Here is a 24,927-nt window from a genome sequence, read left to right on the forward strand (position 1 = left end):
ACCAACACAAAATATGTGTCTGATATTCTAATACCCGAAGGTAATCTGTTTCAGTGTTCTTTTTCCATAAACATCTCAGCCAAGGAGTTTATTCCTTTTTTCTTATGTTTACCTTTTGCCTTTCATACAATGTTTTGGGTGCTGTGAAATTCAGCGATGTGAATTTTCCCCAATTTCCTTATAATTCTATTCTGGAAAGTTTAATGAAAAATAAAAGAGATCAAGAGAGTGGAAAAGTGTAAGGGGAGCATGTATTCACTAGAATGTGGAAACTCAGATTAATGGAATTTTCCCATTCATTTATTCAGCAACTAAATCTGACATATGCTTACTGAATCCCCACTACGCTAGGCACTTTGCAGGAGTATTTTTCATACTGATGTGAGGTTATTTGAGCAGGAACAGATGAAGGAGGTAGAGGGGTTTTAAGCACAATTTTAATAAGCACGTTCCCCCCCAAACACACATAATGTTGGGTCTCTCCGTATACACATTTGGACTGAGCAAGACATGGGTGAAGCAGAGAAAATACTAAGAGGCACAAGGTGCTTTCAGGTTATCTTTGAAATTTGCTGCTGTTTGAAAACAGCTGAGGGAGAGCTTCTCTTTTCTGCACCACAGAGGGTCACTAACTTAAACTTATTTTATCTGTTCAATCTCTCAGGAAACTAGACATTTCTGCCTAGTATCTGCCCTTGACAAAGATCAGGCAGTGGAATAACCTCTAACCAGATTAGTGAGTTAATGAGAAAAATGAAAATTGTAAGAGTTTACTCAGAGTCTGATTAAATGTAAAAGTGTATATGTTAACTTTATAACTTAGTTAGAAATAATTCTATGGGAGATCCTAACTTGGTGGATATATTCAGGAAGGAGGAGAGAGAGAAAAGGAGACATGCCCTCCGTATTCGAACTTGGTAAGTAAAGCATTGAAGCTCAGATACAAATTCACACAAGAGAGATTTAATTTTCTCAGTATAATATACCAGTACCAATAGCCAGATTCGTAGCTAGTGTCTGATTGCTCCCTACATAGTAATTGAGCTGAAATAGTTAAGTAGTGTATTAGACTGTGAGAAGGGTGCTTCTTTTATGATTATGAGGGTTTTTCCTGTTGTTTTGTTTTTGTCACTGTTTGATATAACTCTGAATACAGTCCACCCCAGTTTTTAAAAGGCAGCTCTTTATTTCACCAGAATGATGAATCCATTAAGGTTTTGAATCAGAAATGTGTGCTGGTTTCTTGCTTAATACAAATATCTCAGGCCAATATTCTGTAAGAACTGTAAGCTGTATTTATGCACTGCTATTCTAGGTTTAACCACTATCAAACTTTCTACTTCTTTGTCACCAAACATTTCCATAGTAATCAAAGACTGTGGCTTTCACTAATGTTTTCTCAGTCTTAAATTTGTGGACAGAGATTATTAAGGATTACACTGCACGGATTAACATCAAATGGTTAACAATGTATAAAGATTTATACTATAACACTGACAACAGAATCAAAGTCACTAGGAATGGGTTATTGATGTATTAGAAAATGCCTTCCAGAGGAAGGAAGTAGGGACATGTTCTGGTCATTCTTTCTTCCCCCTATTTTAACATAGTCCATAAGTAGTTTGTATCTGTAGATGAATAATCCCCCGCTACAAAGATACAGATGTAGTGAAAAGAAGGGCCATCTGTACCCCAATGTTTATAGCAGCAATGGCCATGGTCGCCAAACTGTGGAAAGAACCAAGATGCCCTTCAACGGACGAATGGATAAGGAAGATGTGGTCCATATACACTATGGAGTATTATGCCTCCATAAAAGTTGGGAATACCCAACTTTTGTAGCAACATGGACGGGACTGGAAGAGATTATGCTGAGTGAAATAAGTCAAGCAGAGAGAGTCAAGTATCATATGGTTTCACTTATTTGTGGAGCATAACAAATAATATGGAGGACAAGGGTAGATGGAGAGGAGAAGGGAGTTGAGGGAAATTGGAAGGGGAGGTGAACCATGAGAGACTATGGACTCTGAAAACAACCTGAGGGTTTTGAAGGGGCGGGGGGTGGGAGGTTGGGGGAACCAGGTGGTGGGTATTAGGGAGGGCACAGATTGCATGGAGCACTGGGTGTGGTGAAAAAACAACGAATACTGTCATGCTGAAAAGAAATAAAAAATTAAAAAAAATAATAATCCCCTGCTACAGACGATTGTATGATAAACTTTCTTATCAATGATAAGCACATCTTATCTTATATATAGAAATTAAGTAGTAGTATTACCAAGATCTCACAGTGAGTTTTTTTTTTAAAGATTTTTTAAATTTATTTATTTGACACACAGAGATCACAAGTAGGCAGAGAGGCAGGCAGAGAGAGAGAGAGAGGAGGAAGCAGGCTCCCCGATGAGCAGAGAGCCCAATGTGTGGCCCGATCCCAGGACCCCGGGATTAGGACCTGAGCCGAAGGCAGAGGCTTTAACCCACTGAGCCACCCAGGTGCCCCACAGTGAGATTTTTTTTATGATAACTAAAAGTATACCTTTTAAAAAAATTTCTTTTCAATTTTTTATTTAAATTCTAGCTAGTTAACATATTTTATAATATTGGTTTCAGGAGTAGAATTTAGCGATTCATCGCTTATAATAGTGTTTTTTTAAAAGATTTTATTTATTTATTTGACAGAGAGAGATCACAAGTAGGCAGAGAGACAGGCAGAGAGGCGGGGGAAGCAGGCTCCCCACTGAGCAGAGAGCCCGATGTGGGGCTCGGTCCCAGGACCCTGAGACCATGACCTGAGCCGAAGGCAGAGGCTTAATTCACTGAGCCACCCGGCTGCCCCGTAATAGTGTTTTTAATAGAAACTAGCTCCAACAACTATTTTCTAGCAGAAAAAAAGAGCTGCAAACAAATACTCTAAAATGAAGTAAAATAGCAAAATATTTGGCTTACTATATATATATATATATTTGGTTTACTATATATGTATATAGTAAGCCAAATATTTTGCTATTTTAATGTATATATATACATACCTATATACACACGTGTATATAAACTCATCTTGTGCTCTGTGTGGTTTATTGGACATTTTTATATGGTTTAAGGGGCCATGGGTAGTAAACAGTAAACATGTTCTGAGCTAAAATTATTCAGTCATGGTCTATGAATTGTGAAAGCTTGCTTGTCTAGTTGTTGCTGTATGAGCTCAGGATTGCTGTCGGATGATAACCTCTGTCTTACCCGTGGGTATTCCCTGGCTCACCTTGGAGAATAGAGGAGTCCCTCTAGTCAAGTACATGCCCTTTTCAGGGTCCTTCATTTTTACAAGAGGAGGTCCGCTCCTTCCCAGGGCAATTGCCTACTGAAGCGCATAGTGCTGCACTGAACTCCCACAGTAAAGCAACTGTACTCAAGGTCCTTTCCAAGAGTATAACTGACCTGTCTTTCAGTAAGATTCAAAAGCTTGGCTGAGATAAATAATAGTCATAAAGGACTGCATAAAGATGATATTATCCACCCATTCATCTAGATATGTATTTTCAAACACACTTTTTAAGTAGCAGGCTACTTTTATCCAATGGGATTTTACACACTGCCTGATAAATAAAATGGATTAAAAGAAGAGTCTACCCCATGAGAGTCTCCTTTGACCAAGGTGAAATCCTGATATCTTCCAAGGAACTCATAGCTCTGCAACGAAAAATTTGAGAACCATTGCTCCAATCTGGGCTTGCAAGCTCAATTGTCCTTAAGGGCTCTCTCAGGTAAATGTAAATGACGCCGTGTCTCAGATACGTAGATAGTAGTGAGGGAAATCTATACATATATAAATGTATGTGTATACATATATATATATATGTATAGATTTCCCTTACTACTTTCCCTATTTTATATTATATATAAAATATGAAACAAAAATCATATTTGAATGAATGACTTAGGGATATATATATATTCTTTGTGTGTGTGTGTGTGTGTACATGTTGGAAGAAAACGGACAGAACTATAATCTAGGACAATTATTTAATCTCTCTGAGGAATTGCACCCATTTTAAAAACAAGAATAGTATTATTTAACAAATAAGTTTGTTGGGTACTTAAATGAGACTGTGCATATGAAATACTTATCAGAGTGCCTGGCACATAATCAGCCTCAATAACTGTTACATAGTAATACTTATTTTATAGCTAGATGAATATATGCCAGGAGGAGAGCTAATGAAAATCATCAATTATGTTTTGGGAATTGATAGCTTTATTTTTCACTTTATAACTCCATTCTTTATTTGCTGAGCTATTGTGAAATAGATTACATACATCATTACATTGCATCTCTAAGTTCTTCCAATGTACATCTTTGCAAAAACAGCACTCATACACCTAAGATAACATTACCACATCTGAAAATAAAGACTCCCTCCAGTCATCCAATACTCAGTGCACTGTCAAATTTTGCTATTTGTCCCCCAAAAGTCTTTTATGGTATGTTTGCTCAATAAACAATTTTAAATGGGGAAGAATTTACCAGGTTGCTTACTATATAACCTAAACATCGTCTGGGCATTTCAAAGCAATTAATTTTATACGAGTTGGCTAGTAGAAGAAGACAAATGTTAGGCAAACGGAAAGGGCAAGGAAAAGACCTGGCTTGAACAGTCTGTTACATCCGAGCGGACAGCCAGGGCATGCTGTTCACGGCAACTGGTATTTTTTCAGTTAGACTCCAATGTCACGGGATAGAGTCATGCTATTCGTGCTATTCATTCTGGCAAGTAATACGGTGATGAACAATAATACAAACCTGAAAATTGTCAGTATAGAACAGAGAATTCACTACCATTTCCATAGAAAGAAACTGGTCGGACAGATTACGCATGTAATTGTGCAGCTGGAGGATTTTGCCTTTCATGTCATGAAGTTCCAGTGTCGTAGATATATTCAGTTTGTGAACGCATTCAAACAAACAGGGTACTTCCTATGAGGGCAAAAATTGAGAAGCACAGAAAGCAAAGAATTTACTTTTTAAAAGTTAGTTTACTGATATTTTCTGTGAAATTGATTGACAGTTAAACTGAAAAAATTTAAGTATCAGGAAGATACATTAATGAAAAGGAAAGAAGGTTTGGTAAAGTGAACATGGTTCAAAATTTAGATGCTCTGTTAGAAAATTGGTACAGCAAAAAGGTTATTCTTTGCTTTTCAAAAGTGCTAATTACCTGGATTTTTTAGCTGTTGACGTGCATTTCCACAACTTGTGGTTCTGTACTTTGTGAGAGACTCATAGCAATCAGAGAAAAACTAAACAAGAATGAAATTGAGCACTTGTTTTTATTTATTCCAGCCTGAGGTTTTCCAAACATATATGCTGGTTCATTAATTGGGGTGAATTTTAAATTTCTGATCTTTGAAGTTAAGGCTAAATCTGTTAGTCACCTCTTTCCCTCTCCTATCTCCCAGTCTCTCTCTCACACATACAGACACATAGACAGACACACACACAGAGTCACATTCACACACTCCTTGCAAAATTTTTTAAAAAAGATTTTATTTACTTATTTGAAGGAGAGAGCACAAGCAGGGGGAAGGAGCAGAGGGAGAAGCAGACTCTCTGCTGTGGCAGGGAGCCAGACTAGGGCCTCAATTCCAGAATCCAGAGATGATGACCTGAGCCAAAGGCAGATAGATGCTTAACTGACTGAGCCATCCAGGTGCCCCCCACATTGTGCTTTTTAGAAGTAATTTGACAACTTCAAAAATCATCATTGTGATTTATGCTATCACATGAAGCAATGGATTTATTAAGAGATTGGGAAGATGAGATTATGCTGAGTGAAATAAGTCAAGCAGAGGGTCAATTATCATATGGTTTCACTTACTTGTGGAGCATAAAGAATAACACAGAGGACATTGGGAGAAGGAGAGAAGCGAGTTGGGGGAAATTGGAGGGGGAGAAAAACCATGAGAGACTGAACTCTGAGAAACAACCTGAGGGTTTTGGAGGGGAGGAGGGTAGGAGGTTGGGTGAGCCTGGTCGTGGGTTTTAAGGAGGGCACGTATTGCATGGAGCACTGGGTGTGGTGCATAAACAAGGAACCTTGGAACACTGAAAAAACTTAAATAAAAAAAGATTAAAAAAAAAAGTTTGGGAAGATGGAATTAAGTTAGCTATTTTAATCATTCCTTCTTAGTGTCCTTCCTTCTCGTCACTGCTCCATGTTTTCTCATTCTAAACATTCTTTCTGAGTGATTGCATTCATTAGGTCTCAACTGTGTTAGGTTTTCTTATTCAGAGTGTATTAGTTTAGGAAATACAATCAAGCACCTGCTATACATTAGGCACTTTTCTAGGCACTAGAGATACAATAGTAAACAAGACAGACACAGACTTCTATCCTAGTGGAGTTCACATTCTAGAGAGAGAATAACTAAAATAAACAAGGGAAATGTATAATATGCAGTGAAGAAAAATGAAGTCAAGAAAGAAAAAAGGGAGTTCTGTTGAGGTGGGAGTGGGGGAGGTGTCACAGTTATCTATAGGGTAGGTAGTAAAAGGCTCTTATTATGTCAGATGCCCTGTTATGGGGCTGTATTTACTCGAGGAGAGGGAAAGTTTATAGGTTTTTTTTTTTTTTTTAAGATTTTGTATTTTTAGGCTTACAACAAAATTGAGAGGAAGGTACAGAAATTTCCCATGTACCACTTGCACATACATACATAGCCTTCATTATTCAACATCACTCACCAGAGAGGTACATTTTTTTAACCAAATATGATGTACATGGACATATCATTATCACCTAAAGTCCATAGTCAGTATTGGGGTTGATTTTTGGTTTTGTACATACTGTGGGTTTGCAAAATCATATAATGATGTGTATTCACCCTTATAGTATGTACAGAGTAGTTTCACTGCCCCCCAAACCCTTGGTGCTCTGCCTGTTCATCTCTCCTTCCCCTCAACTCCTGGGCACCATTGGTTTTTTTACAGTCTCCATACTTTTTTTTGCCTTTTTCAGAATGTCATAGAGTTGAAATCATATAGTATGTATCATTTTCAGATTGATTTATTTTACTTAGTAATATTCATTTAAGGTTTCTCCATGTTTCTTTTAATGGTTTGTTCATTTCTTTTGGGCACTGAATAATATTTCGTTGTGTGGATATGCTAGTTTATTTGCCCATTTATGAACTACAGGACATTTTGGTTGTTTCCAAATAGAATTGAACAAATTATGAATGAATAAAGCTGGTATAAACATGCATGTGTAAGTTTTGTGCAGACATAAACTTCCAACTCCTTTAAAATATACCAAGGAATGCAATTGCTGAATCATATGGTAAGAGTATGTTGGGTTTTGTAAGAAACCACTGAACTATCTTCCAAAATAGCTTTACAATTTTGCATACCTGCCAGCAGTGTGTGAGAGTTCCTGCTTCCCCACATCTTTGTCAGCATTTTGTGTTGGCAGTGTTGTAGATTTTGGCCATTTTAATACATATGTAGTGGTATCTCATTATTGTTTTAATTTGCATTTCTTTGATGACATGTGATATGAAATACCTTATGCTTATGTGTTTGCTTATATGCTTATTTGCCATCTGTAGGTCTTCTTTGATGAGGTGTCTGTCAAGGTCTGTGGTTCATTTTGGATCCATTTGTTTGCTTTCTTATTGTTAAGTTTTAAGAGTTCTTTGTATATTTTGCATAACAGTCCCTTATCAGATGTGTTTTTTGCAGATATTTTCCCCAGTCTGTGGCTTGTCTTCTCATTCTCTTGACATTGTCTTCCACAGAGCAGAAGTTTTTAATTTTAATGAAGCCCAGCTTATCAGTTATTTCTTTTATGAATCATGTCTTTGTTATATCTAAAAAGGCATCACCATACCTAATGTCATCGAAGTTTTCTTCTATGTTATCTTCTAGGAGTTTTATGGCTTTGAGTTCTACATTTAGATACGTGATCCATTTTGGATTAGATGGTAAAGGGTGTATAGTCTGTGTCTAGATTCAGCTTTCATATGTGGATGTCCAATTATTCCAGCACCATTTGTTGAAGAGACTGTCTTTGCTTTATTGTATCACTTTTGCTCTTTTGTCAAAGGTCAACTGCCTACATTTATGAAGGTGTATTCTGGGTTCTCTGTTATGTTCCATTGATCTATTTGTCCATTTTTTCACCAATACCACTGTCTTGATTACTGTAGCTTTATAGTAAGTCTCAAAATCAGGTATCATCAGTCCTCCAACTTCATTCTTCTCCTTTAATATTGTGTTGGCTATCCTGGGCAGTTCATAATGTTTTATATAAAGACACAAATGGGCCAGACCCAGTTTTGACCAGCTAGGATGAGAAGCCAGTTGGTGGTAGCTGAGTTGAGGCCACGTAAGATGTTACTGCCATAGCCAACCAAGCTCTGACAAAGGATGCTGCAGTAGATGTAAGGGAGAAATAATGAGATTCTGAAGATATTTTGAATGTAGAACCGACAGAATATGTATATGACAAAAAGAGAATTACCAAATTGTCATCCGGAGTTTTGTCCAAAGTTTTTATTGAAAATTGAACATTTTGTCTGGGAAACTATGATAGTAGAGTTATAATTGAGATACGAGGTTTAAAGAGTTTAAAAGGAGCAGGTTGTGCACATGTGTGTACATGGTGTGTGTGTGTGTGTGTGTGCGTGCCTGTGTATGTTACAGGTAGGAACAAGCAAAAGGTGTTTAGTTTGAGGTTCATATTAAACATTCAAATGGTGATGTTGTATAGAAAATCTTGACCATAAGAGACTGGGGTTCAGGAGTGAATTCCTGGGTAGAGATATCAATTTAGGGATTTTCAGCATAGGAGCTCAAGCCAGGAGACTGGATGAGATCACTAAGTAACTGAGGGTAGAGAGAGTGGAGTTTCAATGTATAAGATATAAGACTCTGCATTCTTAAAAGATTGGAAATAGGATAAGAAAACAGCAAAGGAGATGAAGAAGGAGAACTCCCTGAAATAAGAGGAAAACCAAGAAAGGATGATGACTTGGAAATCAATTGATAAAAGTACTTTAAAAAAGACAGAATGATATATGGGATAAAATGCTATTAATAGGTCAAGTAAAATGATGGCTAATAATTACCTTTGGATTTTGGGAATATGGGGTAATTGGTGACTTAGCAAGAGCTGTTATTTTGTAGTGTTTGAAAGATAGGAGAAATAATGGCATGTTCATCTATAGAGTGATATAGTCCAGTAGAGAGAGAAAGGTGAAGCATGAGAGACACATGAAAATTTTGGATTAACATCCTTGAGTAGGTGAAGGGAGACAAAACCCAGTATGCAAGTAAAAGATTTGGCTTTAGCTAGGAGCAAAGGTGAATCATCCGCAGTAGCAGAAAAAAAAAAATGAAAAGGCACAGATGTGGAGAATTCAGTGTATATAGTAGTGCAAGCATGTAAATAGAATCTTTAGATTGTTTCGTTTAATGAAGCAATGTCATTGGCCTATAGTAGGGGGGGATTGATGTGAAGGTTTTGAGGAGAGAGAATAGGTCTAGGCATGTTATCCAGGAAAGTGGATTAGTAAATGGACTAGAGAAATATGAGATTTTAGCTGAACCATATTAGAGAAACACTAGGGACATACAGTGAATTTAAAGTGATTGTAGTCTCCATGTGCTGTTGCCATCATTGGGTCACGTGAGCTCAGACCAAGAGCTTGCTGAGAGCTGGTGTTTGGGTTTTGCTAAGTATCACAGAGGAAGAGAGGGGGATGATTATAGTAATTGGTCATGGAATTTAAGCTGGTGAATTGATTGAATAAAGTGAAGTGAGAAGAAGGTGGGAGTCTGTGAAAATGTAGTAAGATCAGAGGGTTTTTCCTGGGGTTAAAAGATTGAGTTGAGGTACATATTAGTTTCCTATTGCTGTAGCAAATCACCACTAATTTAAAAGTTCAAAACAGCACACATTTATTATTTTACAACCTTAAATGTGAGAAGTTTGAACTATGTCTCATTCGCTAAAATCGGGTAGATGGCAAGGTTGAGCTTCTTTCTGGAGGCTGCAGAGAAGAATCTCCCCCTCCCCCCAGCTTCTAGAGACTGCTCCCATTCCTTGGCTCATGCTTCCTTGTATCTTTAAAGCCAGCAATGTCTATTTGTGCCTTTCTCAAGATACCATCTCTTTGGCTCTGACTTTTCTGCCTCCCTCTTCACCATTTAAGTACCCTTGGGATTACATTGGGCTAATCTAGATAATACAGAATAATTTGGATGTTTTAAGCTTAGCTCTTTAGTAGTCTCAATTCCAGCTAAAACTTCAATTCCTCCTTGCCATGTAACATAGCAAGGATTAGGACACTGATTTCTTTGTGGGCCATTACTCTGCCTATCACAGACTATTAAAAGTAGTGAGCAGGAATAATGGATGGAGATGAGAGGAAACATATATAAAGAAACACGTCATTAGAATTATCTTACACCGTACACAAAGATGAACTCGAAATGGATGGAGATGAGAGGAAACATATATAAAGAAAGACGTCATTAGAACTATCTTACACCGTACACAAAGATAAACTCGAAATGGATAAAAGACCTCAACGTGAGACAGGAATCCATCAGAATCCTAGAGGAGAACATAGGCAGTAACCTCTTCGATATCAGCCACAGCAACTTCTTTCAAGATATGTCTCCAAAGGCAAAGGAAATAAAAGCGAAAATGAACTTTTGGGACTTCATCAAGATCAAAAGCTTCTGCACAGCAAAGGAAACAGTCAACAAAACAAAGAGGCAACTCACGGAATGGGAGAAGATATTTGCAAATGACAGTACAGACAAAAGGTTGATATCCAGGATCTATAAAGAACTTCTCAAACTCAACACACACAAAACAGATAATCATATCAAAAAATGGGCAGAAGATATGAACAGACACTTCTCCAATGAAGACATACAAATGGCTATCAGACACATGAAAAAATGCTCCTCATCACTAGCCATCTGGGAGATTCAAATTAAAACCACATTGAGATACCACCTTACACCAGTTAGAATGGCCAAAATTAGCAAGACAGGAAACAACGTGTGCTGGAGAGGATGTGGAGAAAGGGGAACCCTCTCACACTGTTGGTGGGAATGCAAGTTGGTGCAGCCACTTTGGAGAACAGGGTGGAGATTCCTCAAGAAATTAAAAATAGAGCTTCCCTATGACCCTGCAATTGCACTACTGGGTATTTACCCCAAAGATACAGATGTAGTGAAAAGAAGGGCCATCTGTACCCCAATGTTTATAGCAGCAATGGCCACGGTCACCAAACTGTGGAAAGAACCAAGATGCCCTTCAACAGACAAACGGATAAGGAAGATGTGGTCCATATACACTATGGAGTATTATGCCTCCATCAGAAAGGACGGATACCCAACTTTTGTAGCAACATGGACGGGACTGGAAGAGATTATGCTGAGTGAAATAAGTTAAGCAGAGAGAGTCAATTATCATATGGTTTCACTTATTTGTGGAGCATAACAAATAACATGGAGGACATAGGGAGATGGAGAGGAGAAGGGACTTGAGGGAAATTGGAAGGGGAGGTGAACCATGAGAGACTATGGACTCTGAAAACAACCTGAAGGTTTTGAAGGGGCGGGGGGTGGGAGGTTGGGGAAGCCAGGTGGTAGGTATTATGGAGGGCATGTATTGCATGGAGCACTGGGTGTGGTGCGAAAACAATGAATTCTGTTATGCTGAAAACAAATTAAAAAAAAATATAAGTAAGTAAGTAAGTAAGTAAGTAAATAAATAAAGTAATTGTTAAAAAAAAAAAAAAAAAGAAAGAGGTCATTGGAGAATAGGCAGCTTGAAATTGTTATGTGGTAACAAGAAGCTCTAGAGGGTGACCAGGGAAAGAGCCAGCTTCAGTGGAGAAGAGTAGTCTAAAGATCTGAGAGACTAGAATATGGAAATGATCATTTCTCAAGAGTTATTCAAATGCCCTTGACATTATGATATAACCAACTTGAGAGTGAATTTTAGGGAGCCATGGTGATCCAACAGTGAATCAGTGAGGGGGAGTGATCCACTGTGGTAGATTTTATCATTGTTTAGTGAATACTAGGCTTGGCCATGTAACTTGCTTTGGCCAGAGGAATGTAGAGATAAGTGAAAGTGTGTCAGTTCTGAGCAAAGACTTTAAGAGGCATTATAAGTTTGAGGAAAATCAAACTCAGTGTTAGCGCTTTCAAGGGAATCAAGGTTCACAGAGAAGACCTGTAATTTTATTAGTGCAAGAAGGTGAAGGGAAAATTTAAAGAAGCTGAGGATATAGGGGAGTTTGCTAACAATTGTGCACAGCAATGTTCCAGCACAGTGGTGAGATTTCTGCTTTGATTTCTGTCTCATTTTCAGGTGTTTGTTTCCCACCGTCTAGTAAACATCTCAATATGACAAATCCAGGCATCTCAAGCTCAAAATAGCTGAGACCCAATTCACTATTTCCCCCCTACACAAAATTCTTCTCTGAATACATCTTTCTTTTCTTTCAACCTGGAGATCTGAGGCCTCCTTGATTCTCCCCTTTCCTTTATTTCTCACAAGGAGAGTGAGAGTGAGTGCCCAGATTCTGTCTATTATACTTTCAAGGTGTTTCCCAAATTGGTCCCCATTTTTCCGTCCTCATGACTGTTGACTTAAAACATACCTTATTTTCATTACTTGCGTGAGATATTAGAAGAATTTTTGAAAATGCCTTTATGTCTTTAGTCTCATCTCTAATTAGCCAGCTTATCTAGTGAAAGAATATGAATTCTGGAGTCAAATATTTCTCAGGTTGCATACTGGCTTTGAGACTTACGGTGGGACCAGAGGAAAGATAATTAAAGCTTTATAATTTTAAACTTTCCTCACCTGTCAAAATGGGACACAATAGAATTACCTACTTTACAAGTGTGTTCCTAGAGTTAAATGAAATAACACCTAGGTAATTTATGGTGCTAAATGATGTCCAATTAATGTAAATTTCCTTCTTCTTCTTATATTTCTAGAATAATCTTTCTATAATGTAAATGTGATTGTGTTATTCTACTGTGAAAAAAATCTCAGATTCTTTCTGAGTACAGAATGGAAAAGAAATCTCTACCATGACATAAAAGGACTTCAATTATTTGGCCCTCTTATATATTTTTCTTTGTCATCCTTGGCCACAGCTGGTGGCCCTAAGTTATAAAAAGTCTGTTGCTGCTAAACCCACACCGCTCAATTTTTAAGTAGTGCAGCATCGTGGAAATGGGCTAAGGCAGGGCCTGCTAGTTGCTCATCAAAAATCCATTTTCTTTCTTTTTGTAGCAGAAACTTATAGCTGTAATCACTATCTGTGTTATCTTGCTCCTTCCATTCTTTATGTTTCAATCTTTTTTTTTTTTTTAGATTTTATTTATTTATTTGACAGACAGATCACAAGTAGGCAGAGAGGCAGGCAGAGAGAGAAGGGAGGAAGCAGGCTCCCTGCTGGGCAGAGAGCCCGACGCGGGGCTCGATCCCAGGACGCTGGGATCATGACCTGAGCCGAAGGCAGGGGCTTTAACCCACTGAGCCACCCAGGCGCCCCTATGTTTCAATCTTTTGCATTAAGATGGGGCCATGTCTCTGAGTGCTGGGTAGCAGAATTCACACAGAAATGATATATACCATTTCCCTGCCTGGCCCTTAAAGTCTTACATAATCCTCCATGCTCACTTTATCTTCCTTCACCTGCAGGCCAGATTTGGACAGTACATGGGGGATTTTAAGCCTCCAAGGTATGGCAGAGACTTGAAATGACAGAAGTTTGGATCTGCGAATGATTACATGAGGCAGTGTTTTCCTTCAACCTACATTGGCTGTGATGCAAACAAAAAAGAAGCTTTGGAGGAGGGTGATAATCCATTGACATCTATTATTGATTCTAATAACTGTTAGCCTACTAGACCGAGGCAGATTTTGAGTGTGTGTGGGGATGTTGCTCTAATAAAACCTGAAGTATGTGTCCATGGTTTGGTGGCTGGGAAATGGGCTACAAAGGGGCAGATGTAACAGGATGACAGGTGAGGTTAGGCAAAATATTTGTTAAAAATGTAATATGATAACTAGAAAGGTAGACCTCAAGCCTGCTAATACTATCTCTATGAAAAGAGGTTGCTAAACAAAACATTATATAGGAGTATTGGTTACTTCTGGGTGAGTCCGGTTAGGCACAGCAAGATAGAGAAGAGCTCAGAAAATAGTTGGCTTATTTGTTGCAAAGAAGCTGTAGCAATCATTTGGAGGCCTTATTTAGGCAGAGAAGTCAACTGATTCTGAACTCCAAGTGGTTAAGAGATATAAAAGATGAGACTGAAAAAAGGCTTTGAGTACTAACAACCCAGTGAGACTTTGCAGTTGAAGTGAGTTACTCAATCCCATAAGCAAATAAAATTAAAGATTATCCTCCCATTTGGGCCCTACTGCTCTACCTGGTGTCAAGGTAACACATTAAGCTGAGACATAGGGTTTAAGGGCGAGCAAGCACAGAAATAAAGCAAGGTCTAGGAAAGTACTCTGATAGGGTTGCAGGCGTATGAAAGTAACTAGATGCAAATGAAACAGAAACCTACCACTAAGTTCTTGAAGGACTCTATTGTCAATGAAACAATGTCCATGAATAAAGTCTTTGAATGTTCAAACTATTAAATACACCTCAGGCCACCGGCTTTACTACAAGAAAAAATGTGTGAGCTGTGAAATCTGGACACAGAACACACCCAAATGATGACATTCCCCCCACACCCCAAGTGAAAAATGACAGAGAATGGAGAACCTTCTAATAGAGTGAGTCAGGGCACATGGACAACAACAGAAAATGAAGAGCTCCTGAGTTCCTTCCAGAAGGTGGAAATAAGGTAGAATTTAGGAAACTTTACCCAGTGCCAGGAAAAGAACCTTTATTTACCATGTCAGCTCAAAAGGTTCAGAGTCTCTGCAAATGACTGCTTTTATTCTTCCTCTCTTCAAATGGATATAAGTATTATAATTATTCTGCCCCTGCTCTATACTGTATATATAACTATATATATAACTATATATATATATACATATACGTATGTATGTGTATATATATAGCATCAGAACAAATGTATCTTCTTAGTACATAACTTCACCAGGAACAACATTTGCACTTAGGGACTGCACATCTCCTGGAGATTCTAGACTCTGAGCTCCAGATGGTGACTGGATAAGATTTTGGCTGTCTTCTTTTGGGGAGGTGACAATGGCATTCTATGTATGGAAATCACAAGGTGTCTTCAGAATACAAGAGGGTCAAAGACCCACTAGTCTTTCACAAATATTTATTTTATTTGGCAGACAACTAGACATTACTTCCCAGGCATTTCATAGATGGGACTAAATGATTAATTAATGATTAATTTCCGCTCACAGGATCATGGGTGGAAGGGATGTCCACCACTTGCAGACCTGGCCCCTCGCATGATTCTCTCTCCCTTTGCCTTCTGGTCGCTGTTAAGGGTCAGGAGGAAGCCTTAAGGGTCTGGGATATGGTCTCACTATTATGTGGAAGAAAACAGTCCTTGAATGAAGGCATTCAGCGAGGCGTTCTTGACAACCCTCCTTGTATGGTGATGTAAGCAAGAAGCAAACATTTACATTACATTTTTATAGTGACAAGCCACTGAGGTTTTGTTTTTCTCCAGAAAAATTAGCCTTCCCTGCCAAGCCGACTTCTCTCCTTCTCCCTCTGCCCCTCCGGCTCAAGCTCTCTCTCTCTCTCTCAAATAAATAAATAAATCTTTAAAAAAAAAAAAAGTTTTGAATTCCAAAAGGCAACACTGGAGTATGGTTCCCAGCTTCCCTTAGAGTTAATTGTGGCCATATGGCTGACTGAGCTGTAGCAAATGGAATATAAACAGATGTGTAGTGTGCCATTTCTGGGCTGGCAGATAGAATCCTTCAAGATCTCTCATCCTATCGTTGGTTGGAGGCAGAAAGTAATCATGCCTTAGGAAACAGCAGAGACCATCAAGGAAGGAGCCTGGGTTTCTGAATCACTACATGGAGAAAAGCTACATGTCAACCAGGAACATCTGTTTTATGTGAAGGAGAGGTAGCCTTTGTTTTTATTTATATACACTTGACTCTCTTTGTAATAGCATTTAGAATTTACCCTAAGTAATAAATGGGCCATCTTCCTTTACATCTTCTCTGCTTGCCCATTTAGTCAGTTTGGGATGCCTTTCCCTGGCTTCACCTGAAAACTTCTATTCAACCTTCAAAACACATTTCAAATCTCAGCTCTTCTTTAAAGTTTTCATAATTATCTAGGCAGTTATTTATCCTCTACAACAAGATAATCAAGAATTTTCTGTGTCTCAATGATCATATTTATGATTGTGTTTATGATTATCAATTTGTACATCAACCTTTCCTTCCTGACCATTAAACCATAAAGGGAAGGAGCTTGTATTTCTCTGTTTCTACCATGCTTGACACAAGAGTAGAGGAGACATGGTTTCCAAATGACTGAAATCATTTGTATTTGAGATACATTTTCATCTTAAGTGGTCAAAGCTACTGACATGTTTTATGAACACTGAATATATATTGAATTAGTATCAAACTAAAAAATATAGTTTAAAAGTAAACCAGGTTCAGTTTCAGAACAAATAGAGCAAATATCTATGTCAGTTTCAGTATATTAAAATGCTAATGATTCCGTGACCCTCATGGAAGAGAATAGAGAATGCTAGAAAAGATTTTTCTTCCCACTCACCTCAGGTTAAGAAAGGATTTTAATTATTCCTACACTGATTTATTAATTATTCACAAAGCTGGCCATCCGAGTGCTCTGTCTCTGTTCAATCAGAGTTTCAGACACTTCTCAGGCATATGCTGTGCATGGGTTCTTCAAATGCTGTCAGTCTAGACTTTTGCAGAGTTTTCTCATCACTTTCTTCAAGGTCTTTTATGACTGATTAGAATTTTTTTTTTCCATCAAATAAATTCCAAGTGTGAGAGAAAGCCAGTTTGGAGAAAGGTAATTATATTTGATTTCAGATCCAGTATAAACAAAGGAAAACAATGTATATGCAAAGCTCCATTTTTATTTGATTGGTTCACGTATGACTTACTTTTGTGATTTCTAAAAGTTTCCTCCTTTAAAATTTACCTTAATAGTTAAAAAAATTGACTATCAAGGATACAAATCAGATGTACTTCATACAGTGAAGTGACAGAATTCTTAAAAAGTTTTATTTTTCTATTATAGCACATTGTATAAATGTAGTGACAGGGCCATAGAATGAAAAGAAATGGCTCATTTGCTTCAGGTAGAAAATAACCTTGGAGAAAATGTTGTCATCAGATCAATTCTGTTTATACATAAGAATTTATTCCTGGATATGATAAGTGTTGATCACCAAAAAACAACCAAGGTGGACCAAAATGCCAGGAGTTTAACACTCAGGGCCCTTATTTTACTGTCCTCATGTTGGTCTGTATAGACTTTCTTAGTACAGGAAATAAAGCTCTTATTAAGTATTCTCTTATAGATTACCTTTAAGTACAGCCCCAGGTTTTTTGTGAAAATGAACAAGCTAATGGATATGAGACACTATTTACACCAAGTTGCCTCTATTCTTTGTATCTATGATTAACTTCTTATAAGATACAACTACTGAGTTTCGCATGGTATTTTGAAATGTCATCATTTTAAGCCAAAATAAGCTTACAGGGAGATTAGCTGAGTCACACACTTATTAGAATAAAACAATAAAGCATACATCTAGAATTACAATTTCCCAGCATATTATTGCTTATTGTGAGTGATTGAATATGTAGAGAATTTAAGCACTGGAGTGAAAAAGAATATAATACTTGGTATAAAAGCCATCAGATGTAAATGAATGAGAAACCTTTACATTGTTTTTCCCCTTTTTCCTTAGAAAGGATTACCAAGGAATTAGAAAGAACTGACCACCCTTGGTTGTTTTATGTTTGTTTCTACACAAAATCTTATTGCTGTGGGCAAGCTATACCATAATGCCCAAATGTAGGGCACAAAAGATGGCAATGGAAGAGACATAAGATTATTATTTTTATTTTTTGGAATTTTAAAGTGGCTTTCAAAACTAATAGAACAGAAATCATATTAATACTTGCATTGAACATAAAAGCACACTATTTCTGGCTTAAAGGAGTCAATGCACTAGCTATGTAGGTTTTGAATAATATGCTCTGTACCTTATACCAGACAAAATAGAAAAGCGTTAGTGTATTTTTCTACTTGTAAGAGGAATGGCAAAGAATCATTATGAATTTTCTGATTCAAATTAGGAATTAGGACGGGGTAAAGTTGGTATGAAATTCCTTAGTCTAGATTTCACTTTTTTTTTTTTTACCTTAATAACTTGATGTACTCAAGGTTTCAAAATATTTTAACTTGTGATCTTTCCTATCACAGTAATTCTGGCCTTCCCATTCTCCCATCTATCTCTTGTCATTATGAAATGAACAGTAGTAACTACAAACCTAACAATTCTTAAACTCAACTCTTTATTTCTTTATTTCAACTCTTGATTTCCATCTGCTTCCCTACCCCCAGCAAAGACCTTGACCTGCAACTTAACTGCATTCCCTTAGTATATAGTACCACCTTTTGCTCAAGAACTCAAGCCATAGTTCAGTCCTCCTTCTCTTCTTATTTATCCTTCCTTACCTCAGCCAGTCACTTGTAAAGCCTTCTCTATCTCCTAAATACCTCTCACACAAACTCCCTCCATCTCATTCTCACTGTCATACATCATGTCTGATCTTGTTATCTCTTTTTTAGAACTAGCCTCCGAACTGGGCTTCCTATGCCTGGTCTCTCTCTTTTCTAATTTTACCTCTTCCTTTCCCTCAAATTTGTGTTTCTGAAACAAATTTAATCTTGTCACTATTCTGAGTGAGAAACTCTATTAAGTCCTTATTATATGTACGATAACTAAACATTTCTTAACTTGGCTTATGAGGTCCTTTAGAAGGTAGCTCCACACCACCTTTCTTAAGCCACTCCCTACCATCACCTTACGTTCCCGCCCTGAATGGGATCCCCACTATCCCCAGGACACATCTTCCTCATCCATGCATTTGGTGACCTCCTTCCTAGAATGAGAGATTAGAGAGGCAGTTATCTCTCAGCGTTGAGAGCCATGGATTTTAGAATCAAGTTAAACAGGTCTGGAGTGTCTGCTCTGCAATTTGTGATCCATGAGGCCTGGTCAAGTGACCTAAAATTACTAAGCCCGAGCCCCAATTTCTCTTATATAAAATAGGGATAATAATATCTGCTTCTCATGGTTGACATGAAGACTATATCCACTCGCTTATATAAAGTGCTTAGCACAAGGACTGGGAGATAGCAGATGCCCAATAAATAGCAGTTGTTATTCCATCTACAGCTCAGGCTGCTGTTCCTACTGGGGGAGTTATTTTTGGCTTTAGCTGCTAACACTTTTTGAAATTCTCAGTGATATTTTTTTTTTCCCCTGAAAGGGTGCTTATTAGAAGTAACTGAAAAACATTTTTAATTCTTCTAAAATGAGTGATCAACTTTTTAAGACTATTCTGGTCAAAAGATGTGATTTGATTATAAAATATTGTTCTGTTACTCCAGTTTGGGTGATTGGCCTTGAAAGCAATTTGGACAGATGAGTTAAAAAGTGTTTGGAGCAATATCAGCAGCATAGAATAGTTGTATGGTTAGGATGACCATGTAATTAATTATCCAGTCACTTTACAGAGTGAAAGAGACATTATTGATAATCATGCCACGACTAGAGGAATAAACAAGGATAGTCCCTCTCCGCAAAGTGACCTTAATTCAATGGATTTTTTTTTTCCTGAAGGAGATGCAATTTTTGGATTGTAGAAAATTAAACATCAAGCATCAAATATTGCCTCAATGCCATATAATCAAATAATCTATTACTTAACATAAAAACCCCACCCAAATCACTCATTGTCCTTTGGCTAAAGTCAAATTTACCTTTGTCAGGTTTTGTGATATATGTGATATATGTAAACAAAACCCATTAAAAAGGTAATTTGTCAGATTATCAATTCCTTGACAAGTTAATTTTGATGAGGGAGAAGAGTAATTTGAACAATTTCTTAAATGTGGTAAAGACAAATAGCCCATATGTAAGATACAATATGTCCAGCTACCAATAAGCTTCTTTGGGTTATTGAGACAATAGAGAAATTTGGTGATTTTCTTTAATATGTGCATGATGCCACGAAGACATCTGTTAAGTTAAAGGCATTACTGAATGTTCCTTGAAAGAAGTGAACGACGGGTATGAAAATCCTAAATAAGCATAGTGTTGAAAGGTTGTCATCATCACCAGGGATATCCCGAAGAAGAATCCTCTTTTCTCTTTGATGTTTAGTTCCTTATGCCTTTCACAGCTTTTTCCAATAAAGATGACACAAAAATTGTTTCCCCAGTTTGCTTAGCTGGCAATCAGTAATCTGCACTTCAACAGGGATACAAAATTCGAGGAAAGTGCTTTATCTGCTAAAGGAACACATTTCTGAGAGTATTTACCTGCTGAGAATCTCACATGCATTTTAATAAGTTGGGACCGTAAATCTCCTACTTTTTAAAAAAATTATTATTATCACTGGCTTTATTGCATGCCCATTAGGTGCTTACTATGTGTAGAATACTTAACTAAGCGCTAACATTATAAAAATTTGTAAAGCAGAGTGTCCGATGGAAGATATTTAGTGGTAACTTGATTTTGTGTAATAGAATGTTGCTCGGCATTAAGACCAGCTTCACAAGAGAAAGACCCAGTCTGCACTGCCAGAGTTAAAGAGACTCACTCAGTGTTTGTATTTGGATTCCTTTTTTCTTATAACTTTGTCTTGCTTTTATCAAGTCCTGATCCTTGGCTCCTGTTTCTCAACTGTAATCCAGGGCCTTTGGCCCGTGTCACTTTGTAACTCTGTCTTACATCTTTAACGAGAGCAGTCTCTTGAATTACATACTGATGGAATGCTGCTGGTTTGGGTCTTAATGTGCCCCCCTATGTGCCTCTGGAATCCACTTAAAATCTACCTAAGGAGGGGGCTGATATTTCTGGGAAGGCCATATTACTTAGAATCATTGAATATCACCGAAACAAACTGGTCAGAAGTTGGCAACTACACATAAAATCTGTCTAAATATGACAAATTCATTCAAAAACATTTATTGAGCGTGTACAGTACATCCGGTATTACTGAAAATGTGGTAGATAGAACAATCAAAAAAACACTAAAGTTCTTGTTCTCATACTGCTTATTTTCTAATGTATGTATGGAGAATGGACAGTGTATTATATGCATCATGTAATATGTCAAATAGTGAAAAGTATTCTGTAGAAAATTAAAGCAGAACAAGGATGCTAGGGTACATCTGGGGGTACTATTTTTTATAAAGTAGACGCAAAGGTCATGCTGATGTGTTATTTGTGCAGACTCGTGGAGGAAGTGGAGGAGCTGAGGACAGATGGGAGAAGAGAATTCTAGGTAAAGAAAATTCCAACTGTAAAGGCCCTAAGTCAAGTTCTTGGTGTTATCAAAGATTAGTAAGTGGGGTTAGAGCTCAATGAATGATAAAGAGAGTATAAAGTAAGCGTTTAGAAGAGACTGAACATGGAAAACCTTTAAGACCATGCTGAGAATTTTGAACTTTGTTGTGTGAAATGCAGAGCCATTGAGAGTTTACAGTAGATGGGTGGCATGGTCTGATTTCTGTTTTAAAGGATTATACTGGCTACTATGTGGAGTACGGCTATAAGAAAGACAAAGTTGAAGACCAGGATATTAGACCTGAAGATACTAGGATATTTAACGTGAAAGATGACAGGGTTTGGATTGTGTGGAAATAGTCAATATGGGTGAGCAGCTTTGAATCCTAGAAGTATTTTAAAGATAGAGTTGACAGAACTTGCAGCTGTGGGCTGTGGGTAATAAGGATGACAATTAAGATTGCTTTTGCATATTTAGGCCTGAACAATTGGTAAAAATCAAGTTATCATTTATTAAGATAGAAAGGACTACTGAGGAAGCAGATGTATGTGTGTGTGCTAATCATGTCACAATATATGTAAATCAAACCATCATGCTGTACACCTTAAACTTGCAAAGTGATGTATGTCAATTATTTACTAATAGAACTGGAAAAAAAATGTTTGCTTTCAGACATATTGAACTTGGGATTCTTATTAGATAGACGAGTCCAGGGTTTGAGTAGGAGCTGGGTATGTCAGTTTGCAGTTCACCCAAAAGTTCAGTGCTAGAGGATAAATTTGGAAGTCAGCAACTAGATGAAATTTAAAGCCCTGAATGTGAATGATATCACCTTAGACATGAGTGGAGATGGAGAGATTTAAGCCCTGATTTGGGGGGCATTCTAAGATCAAGAGGATGAGCTAGGGATGCAGCAGGAATGAGGTTGAGAAGAAGTGCCAGTGAACTGGGCATAAGAAGCAAGACTGGTATTCTGTGGCAAAATAGAGAACATGTTTCCAGAAGGAAGGAGGGATCAATTCTTTCAAAGTGCTTATAGATGTGGCAATGACCATCAGATGTGGTAACATGGAGATCAGTGGTAAGTGTGACAAGCTGTGTTGTGATGGCCAGTACAAGACCCAACTGGGTGGAGTCAGTAGTGTCCTGGGGGAGACTGCAGGATGATTTCAATCATGGACAATGTAAAGATTGTCTCAGATTTATTGAGAGCTTAGGATATCTAGGTATTTCTCTAAGGGCTTTATATCCATTAACTTTCTACAAGAAAGGTATGACTATTATCCACAGTTCATAGACAGGAAAACTTGAGTTAAAAGAAAAGCTAAATAACTGTAATAATAATACATAGTAAGTGGTGAGGATGGGATTTGTAACCCAGGGAGTGTGGATCTAGCAATCTGACTCTTAATCCTTGTTATGTCAGAGAAATCACTATATTAAGTTCCATAATTTCCTAATGCAAAGACTACAACAATTAAATGTGCCATTTCATGAGTAATTTTGATAAAGATACATTCCAGTTTAGATGAAGGCATTAACACTTGACATCTTACAGCTTCCTGCTTTCTTCTTCTGAAAATAAAATAGTAAAACATTTCTAATTTAAATTAATTAGAAAAGAGGACCAGAGAGTACACTGAAAATATTTATTGTATGATTACTGTATGCCATGCACAGTAGATACCAAATAACATGACAAAGTTGTTGTTCACCATAAAATTATACTACCAATTAACAGTTAAACAATTAAATGGGTTTAATGGCTTAAAATTAAAGCCAGAACCAATTAACAGTTATCAAACAATGTAATGTTTTGATGAATATGGTGGTAGGACAGGCACAGATGCAATGGAAACACCAAGCAGGGGGTCTAATCTGATGCAGAACCCACAGAAGCAAGCATCACTTAAGTTGACATATACAGAATAAATGGACTATTAGGTATTTACTCAATAAAACTCTCAATGGGTAGCTGTATAAAGGTATGTATAGACTGGGTTCAGCAAACTGGGACCACAGGCCAAATATGTCTCCCTACCCTTCTTTGGTAAAGAGAATTTAATTGGAACATAACCATGAATCATTTGTTTACATACAGCTGCTTTCTCACTACAGGGGCAGAGCTTAGTGGCCATTTTACCTGCAAAACAGAAAATGTTTACTATTTAGCTCTTTATAGAAATATTCGCCAATGCTTGGCATGGATGACCTACTTAATTGCATGCAGAACTCTACTTACCATTAGAATGAATGAACTTAAGAACTTAAGCTACATTTATAAAGATTTGTCATTTGGTTGATAAAATATTTAAAATAATTTTTAATTAGTTTCTCAAGTTAAAAATATATGAAAAAATATTAAAAGGTCTGGAAACGCTGGCCCAGTTGTTATGAAGCAATCATTGACTATGCTTATTTGCTGTGGCCCCCTTAAGACGGGGCATGGGCTTTCTTGATCATCACAGCCCCTATTGCTCCTTATTTTTCGTACACCTGACTCCCTGTCATTCATTGGTATTATCCTTCTGGACTCTCTAGAAACTTGAGTTTTGACACTTGGAAAGTGAATCTAAGATGAAGTGTATCTTTCTGAGCAAAGACTGGTGCAGACAATCAATGAAAGTTCAAAGATTAAAATACAGGCTGTTGGCAGAGGTCTTGGCACATGTAAATGAAACTTTTTAAAAATATATTTTAACAAAGTTAGGCCCTCATCAATTTTATTTTCTGTCTCAGAGAATTAAAAAGACCAAGATTGAAGCTCCTTGCCTCAGAACAAAGGAAATACATTAGTTTCCTAGGAAGGGAAGAGGAAAAAGTTTTATTGGATCCCAAATTTTATGGAAATAGGAAAACGTTGTGCCAGTGAAAAATAATACAGAAAGTAGGCGAGAACAAGTCTAGACCTAGTTTTACTTGAATGAAGATTGTAGTTCCCATGGCCAGTCTTGTTTTGTAGTTTATCATTGTCTATTATATTGTTCTTCTGCTTCCTTGTAGTTATGTCAGAAAAAGAAGGATAAGAAGGTGACAAGGAAATGACACTCCTTTCCATAAAGGACCTAGAGAAAGTGTTCACCTGGGAGAAGAATGGTTGTGGAGAGGGAAGCAGAAAGATGTGGGCCAAATGAAGGGGGTGACGGGTCAACATGAGGTTTTAATCATGGTAGGAGGCTCTCCATGGCATGATACATGATCAACAACAAGGATAATATTTTGCTGACTCCAGTCCTTAGCGGGTACTTTATAGTCCCTTCTGTGTAGGTAGAGAGGTCCCAGAGTGTGGGCTGAGAGTTAAATGATCCCAGCTGTGAAGATTATAGAGCAGCAGGACATTGTTCTTTTACGAGGC

This window comes from Martes martes, assembly GCF_963455335.1.
Source record: "Martes martes genome assembly, chromosome: 2".
In the NCBI taxonomy this organism is placed as follows: Eukaryota; Metazoa; Chordata; class Mammalia; order Carnivora; family Mustelidae; genus Martes; species Martes martes.